Here is a 13578-nt window from a genome sequence, read left to right on the forward strand (position 1 = left end):
CAGAGTCAGTACATAGAGAGGGTTCTCACAGCAACTTGTCATCTCTGCTGGACTCCCTAGGACAGCCAGAGGAACAAGAAGAAGTGGAAATTGTCGTTATTAGGTTCAGTTTTCCTGAAATACTAAGAGGAAACAAAGACAAGGTTCCACATAGAGAGCTTTTGGGTGGAAATAATAGTCTGATAAACTGAATTGCTTTTCAGCTATGAGAAAATTGAGGCTATTTTTTCTCAATGCACTTCACATTATGAAATACTGCTATTTAAATTCAAGAAGGAGAATAAAGTTAGATTTTGATGTTTACCACTTATACAATTCTTAGTAGAAAAGCTAGTTTTTGGTTAGATAATAACTCAGATTCTGGAAATGGAAGAGAGGAAGGAAGAAAGGAAGGGAGGGAGAAAGGAACGGAGGGAGGAAGGAAGGAAAATACAGAAGAAAGACGAGAGAGAGAGAGAAAGGTGATACATAAATAGATAGACAGAGGCTAAATATATTTGAAGACTTTAGCAGCCAAAAATTTGACATATTTCTTTGTTCCAGGACTTCTCAAAGTCTTTAATATGCTCACCCATACTGTGAATATCCAAGAGGTGTATAATCTGTAGCATTTCTGAGCCTCCATAACTCATCACAATAAAAACTGGGAGGTATTTTCTTACCTATGACCTTGGGCAGGTTGCTTACCCTATCTATCTCTTCATATTTTAAAACCTAACCACTTGACTTTTTACAAATAAGATACTATAAAGTGCTTATTTATGATAAGCACAACAGATATACAAAATAGTAGTAGTAGTAGTAGTAGTAGTAGTAGTAGTAGTATCATGAATGCTGCAAAGTACTGTGTATCATGAGGAAATGAGCAAGACATGGTTCCTATCCTGAACCAATAGACCCAAAATGAATGAGTTTCAGAGATGGTAGTGGATGGATAGAAGCAGTTTTGGGGAAAGTTATATATTTAATTCTTTGAACATTGACAGACTTATTTAAAAAGAATATAGAAAGGTGGGGTGCCTGAGTGGCTCAGTCGGTTAAGCGTCTGACTTTGGTTTGGGTCATGATTTCACAGTTAGTGAGATCGAGCCCCACAATGGGCTCTGCACTGACAGAGAGGAGCCTGCTTGGGATACTCTCTCTCCCTGTCTCTCTTTCCCTGCCCACTCACACGCGCTCACTCTCTCATAATAAATAAAGAAACATTAAAAAAATGAATGGTGTTGAGAACACTGGAGAGTTACATGCAAAAGAATGTCACTGGACCACATTCTTTTATCATATACAAAAATAACATAAAAATGGATCAAAAACATGAAACCATAAAACTCCTAAAGAGTATATAGGCAACAACTGCTTGAATATTGGCTTTAGCAACATTTTTCTGGATATGTTTCCTCGTGCAAGGGAAACAAAGCAAAAATAAACTCTTGGAACTACATCAAACTAAAAAGCTTTTACACAGTGAAGGAAACAATAAACTAAACATAAAGTTAATCCACTGTATGGGAGAAAATATTTCCTAACAATATATTTGATAATATATTCAGTTAATATTCAATATATATAAAGAACACATAGGGACACCTGGGTGGCTCATTGGTAAAGCAGCCGAATTTGGCTCAGGTCATGACGTCACAGTTTGTGGGTTTGAGCCCCTGTCGGGCGCTGTGCTGACAGGTCAGAGCCTGGAGCCTGTTCCAGATTCTGTGTCTCCCTCTGTGTCTGCCTGTCCCATGCTTGTGCTCTGTCTCTGTATCTCTCAAAACTGAATAAGTTTTTTAAAAAAGGTTAAAAAAAAAAAGGAGCACAAGAAACTCACCACCGGAAAAAAAACACAAACCCACAAATAATTTGATTAAAAGAGGGCAGGTGATCTGAATAGACATTTCTCTGAAGATGGTCTACAACTGGCTAACAGACACATGAAAAAAAAAACGCTCAACATCACTAATAAGCAGGAATATGCAAATTAAGCCCACCATGAGATACCACCTCACACCTGTCAGAATGCCTAGGCTCAAGAAATGACATGTCCTGGAGGGGAAGTGGAGAAAATGTTAAAACTAATGCTTGTGAAGTGTCCGTCACAGTGACNATTCTGTTTGTTTATATATTTAGTTTGAAAGAGAGACAGAGAAAGCACACGTGGAGCAGGGGGAGGGGCAGAGAGAGAGGTGAGAGAATCCCAGGCAGGTTCTGTGTACTGTCAGCACAAAGCCTGATGTGGGGCTTGAATCCACAAACCATGAGATCAGGACCTGAGCTGAAATCAAGAGTCAAACACTCAACCAACTAAGCCACCCAGGTCGCCTGTACATGTAACTTTAATGTCTCACATTCCATTCTATGAAACGGCATCATTAGGTATTCATCAGTAGACAGTTATTTTGTTTCCTACATTCATTCACAAACATGGCTGTGATAAATGCCTTTATTGAGTGATACCAGCCCTCTAATCTCATCGATTCATTAGAATTTTTTTCCAGAGGTAGAAATGCTGAGTTATGGGGTCTTTCCAGGTTTTTCCCTTTTCAAGGCAAACTGCTCTCCAGGGAGGCCAGATGACAGTGTATGGGGCTCTTGACTACACTGTGTTCCCTTTCCTTCCTCACCTGCCTGCTGGCTCCAGAGATAAGTAGGGGCCAAAGCACAAGCAAGTCCCAGTCCCTGACAGCAGAGGCGCCATACCTGCAGACTGCAGCCACAAAGGTAAAAACTTCCCTTCCCTTGTCTTCCAGGCAGACTCCTGCCCAGCTGGGTTTGTAGGTCTCTGAGATCCCTCTTTTCATCCAACCCAAGTCTCCAAAGCCTGATATGGCTGTATTCCCAGCTGGCCATATCATGATGGGAGACCAAGCATTCAGAGCTCCCCCTCATCAATGAGCGCGCGCGCGCACACACACACACACACACAATACCACAAGCCCAAAGGAGCAGGCAGTCACCTTCATCAATGAGCGCGCGCGCACACACACACACACACACAATACCACAAGCCCAAAGGAGCAGGCAGTCACCTTCACCACAGACTGCTCCCTGCCTGTGGGGACAGCTCAAGCAATCCATGACACGCTTGGGTTGATCTGGGGAGCACCTGTTCAGGCTTTTCATGATGCACATGGAAACGAGGCCTAGGAACTCACTCAAGCCACCCAGAATACCCATATCACAAGCAGGGGCAGGTCCCATAGCTCTGGGCTCAGTGCACAAGATCTTCCTAGCCATTCAGTTCATTCCAGTTGAAGCAGCTTTCATTCAGCATTTCTCCATGCTGGGCACTAGCACTTCCAAGGCTGCAGCTCTCACACAGGGCAAATCCCATGCGGCACTCAGGCCCATGGCACATCGTTCATGGGCAGACGCTTCTGTGTGCAGAGTCCTGGCTGATGAGAATAGACAGTGTTGCTTCTCACCAGAGCCACTGTCCTTGGCCTCTGCAATCACAGCATATCCTTGTCACTATGGAATCCTGCTTGTGGCACTGACTGTAATATTTACTTTTCATTTTCTGGAGGGTCTGGGAGAGCCACTGGGAGGAAGGGGAGATAAGCTAGGGCAGAATTTCATGGTGGAGCACCCAGAGTGGGCCTGCTCTGAGCTGATGGGAACACCCTCCTGTGCTATGTTGAGAGAGATGGGAAAGGGTCATAGGCTTGCACAGAAAAGACAGTGAAACCCTTGCCTAATGGGGCAGACCTCTCTGGGTGGGATCACTGGTTCTCTGCTGGGCACATTTGTACCCCCTCCACCTCCCAGAAACATTGGCAATGTCTGGAGACAGTTTGGGTTGCTATAACTCAAGGAGCAGGTGCTACAGGCAACAGGTGCGCAGAGGTCAGGGATGGTGGTAAACATCCTGTGATGCACAGGGCACCCCCTGCCCTATGAATAAAGAATTCTCCAGTCCCAAGTGTCCACAGTGCCCAGGCTGAGGGTGTCTGGGTTCAATTCGGGGTGGGACCTACTCTGTCTGACAATGCATCTGACATAAACTCCTACCGTGACTGAAGCAAGAGTGTGCTGGACAGTGAGGCAGATCAGAGAAAACACAGAGCTGCTGCGGCAGAGACAGACTCTTCTAAACATCTGAGCAAGAGAGAGGCAGCTATTTGACATTGAATCTTAGGTACCAAAGCTTTGGCTCCTCTGAGCCTTGGTTACTCTTACCAATGAAACTTGAATGATAGTATCTTTTCCGTGAGGTGTTTCAAAGAATATGGCACAGAATAGATGTTTGTGAATATTAACCACTTGTGTTCTACAATCCACCCACTCCTACATACACACACACACACACACATTAACATGCTCACACACTCACACACACATACATGCACCATTGTTATTAAGAAAGAGCTATAGAAATATGATGAATGGAATTCTGAATATAGAGGCTGGGCAATAGCAGCAGGGAGACTGGAAATTCTCTATAGAAAGGCAGGCAAGTCTTCTTATAGGCTCGCTGCTTGTGTGGGACACAAGAATGGAGGCCCGGAAGCTGAATATTCACAACAAGAGATTATAAACATACAAACAAAGAAAAAGATTCCTTATTCTCCACTGGCTAATAAAGTCACCAGATTCTAATGAGCTGGATTAGAAGTCAAAGCTATTTTTCCTGCTATNATTGCTAATGTGTTGTCCAAAGACATTCTGAATACACAGAAAAACCAAGGTTACAGAACCATTAGAGCAAGCTGAATGGCCTGTACAGCGTGTGAGCTACAGAGAGGGCTCTCACAGCAACGGTCATCCCTGCTGGACTCCCTAGGACAGCCAGAGGAATAAGGAGGAAGTGGAAATTTTCGTTATTAGGTTCAGTTTGCCTGAAGTACTAAGAGGAAACAAAGACAAGGTCTCCACATAGACAGCTTTTGGGTGGAAATAATCTAGTCTGATAAACTGAACTGCTTTTCAGCTATGAGAAAATAGCAGCTATTTTTTAATGCACTTCCAATTATGAAATATTGGTAATAAATTAAATCCAAGAAAGAGAACAATGTTTGAATTTGTTGTTTACCACTGATACAATTCCCAACAAAAAAGCTAGTTTTCTGTTACATAATAACTCAGATTCTAGAAAAGGAAGGAAGGAAGGAAGGAAGGAAGAAGGAAAGAATGAAATAAGGAAAGAAGGAAAGAAAGAGAGAAAGAAAGGGAGAGAGAATGATGGAGAGGAAGAAAGAAAGGTGATAGATAAATAGATAGACAGAGGCTAAATATATTTGAAGACTCTAGCAGCCTAAAATTTGTCATATTTCTTTGTTCCAGGACTTCTCAAAGTCTTTAATATATTCTCCCACACTGTGAATATCCAAGAGGTATAAAATCTATAGCATTTCTGAGCCTCCATAACTCATCACAATAAAAACTGGGAAGTATTTTCTTACCTATGACCTTGGGCAGGTTGCTTACCGTATCTATCTCTTCATATTTTAAAACCTAACCACTTGATTTTTGACAAATAAGGTAAGATACTATAAATAAGTGCTTATTTATGGTAAGCACAATAGAACTACAAAGTAGTAGTAGTAGTAGTAGTATGAATGCGGCAAAGTACTGCGTATCATGTGGAAATGAGCAAGACATGGTTCCTATCCTGAACCAGTAGACCCAAAACGAATGAGTTTCAGAGGTGGTAGTGGATGGAAAGAAGCAGTTTTGGGGAAAGTTATATTAAATTCTTTGAACACTGACAGACTTATTATATATTCTTTTTAAGAATATAGAAAGGTGGGGTGCCTAAGTGGCTCAATCGGTTAAGCATCCGACTTTGGTTTGGGTCATGATATCACAGTTAGTGAGATCGAGCCCCACTTTGGGCTCTGCACTGACAGAGGGAAGGAGCCTGCTTGGGATACTCTCTCTTCCTGTCTCTGCCCATTCACACATGCTCACTCTTCCAAAATAAATAAACATGAAAAGAACAAATGATGTTGAGAACACTGGAGAGCTACATGCAAATGAATGTCACTGGACCACTTTCTTTTATCACACTTGAAAATTTGCTGGTTCTAAGAATGGGAACAGCTTGGGGATTCTCCTCCCTGAGAATCTAAGAAAGCTCAGATTAAGTGAAATTTGTAAGCATTTACATTGAAAAGAAACAATTATCAGCCTTTTCCACTAGATGATCATAAAGCAGAGGAAAAGTCCTCTTTCACTGGGATTAGCTCTCCTGGCCTCCAGTCCTGCCTCTATCGCCAACCTGCTCAGAAGACTAAGACAGGTCACTCCCCCTCTCGGGGTCTCAGCTGCTTTATGGGCAATGAGGATGCAACATCAGAAAAACCCTGGCACACAGTTGGCTGGAATATTTGAGGCTCTCCCTCAGTGCTAGTCCACTGGAGATTCTGTTGTGTTCTAGCGCTGACCTTTTCAGATCTAAGAGCTAAGACATGCCTACCTAGTGTCTCTTATAGCCAGGTTTCTCTTGCACACATATGCTCTCTTCTTTGTAGCAGAGACTTGATGGCATACTGGATGCCTGAGACTCTTCGCAAGAAAGCCTGATGTGCGGCTTTTGTACTTTGCTGATGACACAAGGGATATCACATGGAAAAAGCCAATTGGTCCTCCCCTGTGGTGGGGTTCATTCTCCTGGGACTCTGCCCACACAAGGCTGGAAAGGACATTCTTTGTGCTCATCTTGTTGATGTACCTGGTGATTCTGCTGTCCTGCTGGGCAATGGGGTCCTCATCCTGGTGACCATCCTTGACTCCTGCCTGCACACGTCCATGTACTTCTTCCTGGGGAACCTCTCNGCCTGTGCTGATCATCATCAATGTGATCAGCATGGGTGTGACCAATATGATCTTCCTGGGGGTCCCCGTTCTCTTCATTTTTGTCTCCTATACCTCATCCTCACCACTATCCTGAGGATCCCCTCAGCTGAGGAGAGGAAAAAGGCCTTCTCCACCTGCTCTGCCCACCTCACATTCATGGTCATCTTCTATGGGACTATCATTTTCATGTATGGGAAGCCCAAATCCAAAGGCCCCCTGGGGGCAGACAAAGGACCTATCAGACAAGCTCATATCCCTCTTATGTGGGGTTGTGACCCTCATGCTCAACCCCATTATCTATAGTCTGAGGAATAAGGATATGAAGACGGCTGTGAGGAACTTGGTGACTCAGAAATGCTTCACCCAGTGACGTCTGGAGGACAAATGTTCCTGTAGTTCTGTGCTCTTGGCTGCCTGCACCCATGAATCTCAGAAGAATATGTCCCCCCAAGGAAGATAAATGTGAAGAATGATTGCCAGAAAACAGAATTACATACACAATGGAGAACTTGGGCTATTACTGGACCCCAGTTCAAAAACAATAAAATCTAAAACCTGATGGGGTGGGACTTAAAGGGTCGGAGTGGGTGCTGCTGAAAACACAAATGAGTTTGCTGGTTCCCTTTTGGGTGTGTCAGAATTCACCCTTGTGAGCAGCTTGCCCATTTGTTTTGGAAAACACCGTTTAGTGTACCTTTGAGTTACATAAATGTCCAAGATCCTTCTCTGAAGGGATCCAAGGAAGACTGTGGGGCAAAACTTCATGGCAGAATAGTATAAAAATTGTCAGCATTAGAGATAAAATGGCACATCTTTCGATTTTGTTTTTCTTAGTGGCAGGATTGAGACTAGAGATGAGCGTGAACTTGGCTCTTTCCTTTCCCTGAGACTCAGAGGAATTGGGATCATGTGGATTCCATGTAGCGTATTTCCAATGAGGGCAAGTAAACTGGATCCTGCAAATGCATGTGGAAGTTCTTAGCCCAGGAGCACTCATAGCTGGTATCTGGTTTTAAGCTTCATTTCTCTGCCCTCAGTAAGTCTTATATATTTAAGCACACAGTCTGTCCCTACAGTCCAGAGAGTTAGAAGATGGACATATGAGGGAGAGCAGAGCAGGGGCACCACGTGACCAGCGGAGGAGGAGCAAGGTGTCTGCCTGAGGAGAGGAATGATAAAACTGAAAGGCAGAACCAGTTCAGCGTGCACTTGACAAGGGGTCCAAGGTGTAATGTGTGAGGATCTCAATGACTAGAGACACAAAAAGGGGCAAAGCTACTAAAAGTGAGTGAACTTTTAATGTCTCTTTTTGCCTCAGGTACCTGGAGGTCTCTTTTTCTCCCTGAGAATCAAAATTTTCTAACTAAAACAATGCTCCCTGCTTGTCTTGCTTGAGAGTCCTGGGCATCTCCTGTCTGGGATGTGGCCAGCCACCCTCTTCGTCCCCACAGTGCTCTTCTGCTGACACTGGGCAGAAACGTGGACACCTGTCACTGCCTATGTGGGCCCTTAGCCTCTCCGTCTGCTCCTTCTTACCATTTCAAACCTGGTATTATCTGTCTCATTCTGGTGTGAGTTTGGCTTTCTCCATGGGCACAGAGCACTTTTATGTCCTTCTTCGCTCACTACAGAGAGGATGACATCAACTTGGGATCAATTCCAAACTTTGTAAGTTAAGAATTGACCTAAAAGTGAAACATCCTTGTAAAGTAAATGTCCTTTTCAATATCACTAGTTTTGACTTAGAGAACTGTAACTAGTTTCCGCCCAGATTTTTTTTTATAGGTCTCTACAGGACTACTTCAGCGGCCCAAAGTGCTGCCATCAGAGAGCCTTCAGCTGGCAGTCTTCTTCAGGAACTAGCTAAAGAGTGCTCTTAGCTGAGGACAAACTCACATAAGGTCATGCCCCCTTCTTCAGGGCAGCCCACGTCCGATGATTGACTGAGGAAGAGATAGAAGTGTCTTGCCCCCACTCAGGATAACTCTGAAGGGTGACCCTACTTCCAGAGTTCCCCACAGGGTTGACTGAGGCCTTTGTTGAGACTACATCACAGGCCAACTCCTCCCTCCCCCCAGTCCTGCTTTCTAACCATCCTTCCACCAGTGTTGATCCCAAGAGCACACCCTAATAAACATTATGCCCTCATTCTCCATACCAGCGTCTGTTTCCTGCAAACCCAAACCGTGACATCATGCAAACCCCATTGCTCATGTAATACATATGTTCTCTTTTCAGAATCCATGGAACCTCTGGCAGTCCTTACAAAACCCACATAGAACAGTTGTGATATGGGAAACAAAGGCAGAGAGAAATGTAGACAAAATTAAATTTTCCTATACAGCTTATGGCCCCTTGACAAGTCCTTGAAACAGAGTGACCTTCCTCAAGGAGCTCGGCTGCCTCGATGTTGACACTTTGCCAAGAGGGACAAAAGGCAATCTTAGCCCAACCTCTCAGGATCCCATGAGTCTTCTTTGGCATATGAAAATCCCTTTGGAAATTTCCTTTCTTTCTACTCCCCCCCAAGGTATATGTTGGCAATCATTCTCCAAACATATGGCCCACTGATACACATCTAAAGGGTCTCATGACTAAGGTTTTACTAACAACAAACAGCTAGCCCCTCAAGGCCTGGAAACTTTGCTGCCAAATTCCTTAGAGACTTATGCTATCCCTAACCCCCTCCCAACTTGAAGTTATATAATCATTCACCCATCACTTCTCCAGTGCAGCTCTTTCTGCCCACGGGGTCCTGGGTGGCTCAGTCAGTTAAGTGTCCGACTTCAGCTCAGGTCATGATCTCATGGTTTGTGAGTTCGAGCCCTGCATCGGGCTCTGTGCTGACAGCTAGCTCGGAGCCTGGATCCTACTTCGGATCTGTGTCTCCCTCTCTCCCTGACCTTTCCCCTGCTCACGCTGTCTCTCTCTCTCTCTAAAATAAATTAAAAATTAAAACAAAAAAAGATTAGAGAGTTCCTTTCTCTTTCATTTTATGGAAAATTTTAAATCTATAGGAAAGCAGAGAAGTTAATAAAATGAATCTTTACGTATTCATATCTAGTCTAGAAGTGATCCATTCATGACCAATCTTGTTCATCTATACCCCCATGGATTATTTCTCCCTCTCTTGAATTATTTTGAAACAAATCAGAGATATCTATAGCATGTCATCCTTAAATATTTCTGTGTTTTCCTCTAAAAATGACTAATCCTCTTGTAAAACATAAATTAGCATTATCATACCTGACACTCAACACGAATGCCCTGATATCATCAAATACCTAGCGTTTTATAGTTCTATAAATGCTGCAATTATTTCAGTGTGTGTGTATAAACTAAAATCCAAATAAGACTACATATTATGATTAGTTTGTTTTCCTCTTTGGTTCCCTTCTCCNCCTTTCCCCTGCTCACGCTGTCTCTCTCTCTCTCTAAAATAAATTAAAAATTAAAACAAAAAAAGATTAGAGAGTTCCTTTCTCTTTCATTTTATGGAAAATTTTAAATCTATAGGAAAGCAGAGAAGTTAATAAAATGAATCTTTACGTATTCATATCTAGTCTAGAAGTGATCCATTCATGACCAATCTTGTTCATCTATACCCCCATGGATTATTTCTCCCTCTCTTGAATTATTTTGAAACAAATCAGAGATATCTATAGCATGTCATCCTTAAATATTTCTGTGTTTTCCTCTAAAAATGACTAATCCTCTTGTAAAACATAAATTAGCATTATCATACCTGACACTCAACACGAATGCCCTGATATCATCAAATACCTAGCGTTTTATATATATAAACCTAGCGTTTCTATAAATGCTGCAATTATTTCAATGTGTGTGTATAAACTAAAATCCAAATAAGACTACATATTATGATTAGTTTGTTTTCCTCTTTGGTTCCCTTCTCCTCTCTCCCATGCCCCTCTTGCTTCCCCCTTCCCTTCTCCCCTCCTTAATTTCCTCTTAATTTGCTAGAGCCAGCTCCCAGAACTCAGAGAAACATTTTACTTACTAGACCACTGGTTTATTATGAAAGGATATAGTTCCAGAAGAGCCAGATGGAAGAGATGCATAGGGCAAGATATGGGAAAGGGGGCAGAGCCTCCGTGCCCTCTCCATTCTCCCCCATTCTCAACCCAGAAGTTCTCTCAACCCCAACCTTTCAGGGTTTTTTGGAGGATTCATTACATAGACAATGTATATGGGAAGGAATGAGAAGACAGTACATGGGAGGAGATAACCTTAATCACTGAGGTTAAGCAAAACTTCTGTAGAAAATATAGATATTAATTTTATATACATCAATTATTTTATATTTACACATATTTTCTCTTTCCACTAAAAGACCTAGGAGCCATGAGAAACTCAATAGCACCCTTGGCACTCAGATTGGGGTTCGAAATACCACTCTCCACTAAAAGAAATAAGAGCTCCTGAAACAAAATGACTATGGAGCTGATATCCAAAGTATGGAGAGGGCTTAAAGTTGTTAGAAGCAGTTAGTTAGGTTCTTAAACATTTATTATTTTTTTTAATGTTTATTTTTAAGAGAGAGAGAGTGCAAGCACAAGAGTAGGGGTGTACAAGAGGGAGAGGGAGACAGAGGGTCCAAAGTGGGCTCTGTGCTGACAGCAGAAAGCCTGATGCGTGGCTCAAAATCACAAACGGTGAGATCATGACCTGAGGTAAAGTTGGATGCTAAACCCACTGAGCCACCCAGGCGTGCTGACACAGTTAGTTAGGTTCTAAGAGGATGCCTGGAAGCCAGCAAAGAGGAAGTCATGGCTAAAGACAGTCAGAGCCTGTCCTGGCAGCACACCAAAACAAAGCCATAAGAAACTGGATCACACCAGACAGGCCCAAGATGGCTGAGAAAGTCTCCTCCCTAAGGGTGCCATGGCAGAAAACCCCTGACCAAGTAAGGAAGAAAAGGTGTATGACCTACATTCCTGGAAGAGACCACCCTGCTTCCAAGAAAATCTCCACCTTCAAGTAATGAATATTCCACCCCTTTGTTAACAACTGTCAATAAAAGATAGAAATCTAAACTGCAATGGGCATAGCTCCCCTCTGAGCTCACCCACTCTCACAATTAGAGTATACTTTTGCCTTAATAAACCCTCCTGCACATGCTGCTCATCTGCTGGGTTGTATTTGTCCTTGATTCTTTTTTTTCTTTTTCTTTACATTTCTTAAGGTTTTATTTATTTTTTGAGAGAGACACACAGAGTTTGAGTTGGGAAGGGTCAGAGAGAGAGAGGGAGACACAGAGTCTGAAGCAGCTCCAGGCTCTGAGCTGTCAGCACAGAGCCCAATTAGGGGCTGGAACTCATGAATGGTGAGATCAGACCTGAGCAGAAGTCAGATGCCTAACTGACTGAGCCATCCAGGCACCCCATCCTTGAATTCTTTCTCCTGATGAGACCAACAGACCCCAGCAATATCTTTTCGATGGGCTGTGGCAGAGCCTGAGGTATCCCCAGTCCACCCACCAACAAAATTATATCAACATAATAAAATGTTGATAGCTAATGTGGACTCAGTTCCTGTAAAGAGCAGAAGTGAGTCGGGCTGTCACTGTGATATGTTTCCCCATTCCTGTGTGCCTGGCAGTATTGGGGCCAATCACAACAGCTGAGGCAATGGTGTGGGCCCTTCCACTTGTTCCTGAGCCTTCCACAGGAGACCCAAGCCCATGAGTGTAGTACTGAAGGGTGACAGGCTATGGAAGAGTGGCAGGAGAAATCCAATTTGGAGAGAGAAAGAGAGACTCCAAACACGACCCCTAAGGCATCTCAAAGCTCACTTTCCAAAACAGGAGGCGTGCGACAAAGAAAGGTATGTGGTGAGCACAAGGAAGATGATAGATCCTCCCTGAATAGGGCCCCAAATCCTGAATTCTGCAAGCTTGTTCTGCTCAAGATAGGTGTTTCCAAAAGTTAAGAGCCACTTAGGAAAGACAGGTTTGTTAAACATTTGAAAAGGTGGAGCCATAGCCAGAAAGAAGCTCAGTATCTGGGGTCAGTGGTCCTCAGAGTTTTGAAATCATGCTTCCTTGTGATTTACACTGTTATTTACTTATAAAATACACAAATGTTCTACTGTCCCAATATACTATATACAGTATTCAATGTTTACAAAAATAGAAATTAAAAAAGATGGGCTCAAAGTAAAGATATAAAAGGAAGGGTTAACATGGAGCAAAGGAGAAAATAAGGGTAGTTCACACATTCATTTATTAATTTATTCAGCAGCTATTCGTTGAGTGCCTCATGTAAGCCAGCTCCAGTTTTTATTGTGAAGATACGTTTGTAAACAATGTGGAAAAAATCCCTGCTCTGTGAAACTTGCATTCTAGCAGATGGAAACAGACAAGAGAAATGACTAACATAAATAAGGAAATAGCAGAAGATGCTGGAAACTACACAGAATCAGGACTGAGGTGTAAAGAAGAACAGAACACACCCACCTAATTTTGTTCCCTCTTGCAACTCACAAAAATGATAGTTAACTTTTTTTGTTTTCTTTCATTTTTTTTTAAATGACAAAATCCACAAGGTTAAGAAGAGGGACATCAGCGTGATAACATCCTAAAGGCTGGAAAGTGGATGTGGTCATTTCCACCGCAGATCTGACAGACCCAATGCCAGAGTCAGAAACTAGGAGAGGACAAGCACTGAAAAGTCATTGCACCACATCCTCTAGGTGAAGCGGTGAAGGGGTGCTGCTAAAACAAGGGGAATTAGGCAAAATATATACATAAGACACTGAGTCCCTATACTG

The sequence above is a fragment of the Crocuta crocuta genome, unplaced genomic scaffold (assembly GCF_008692635.1).
Source record: "Crocuta crocuta isolate KB4526 unplaced genomic scaffold, BGI_CrCroc_1.0 scaffold431, whole genome shotgun sequence".
Taxonomy (NCBI): domain Eukaryota; kingdom Metazoa; phylum Chordata; class Mammalia; order Carnivora; family Hyaenidae; genus Crocuta; species Crocuta crocuta.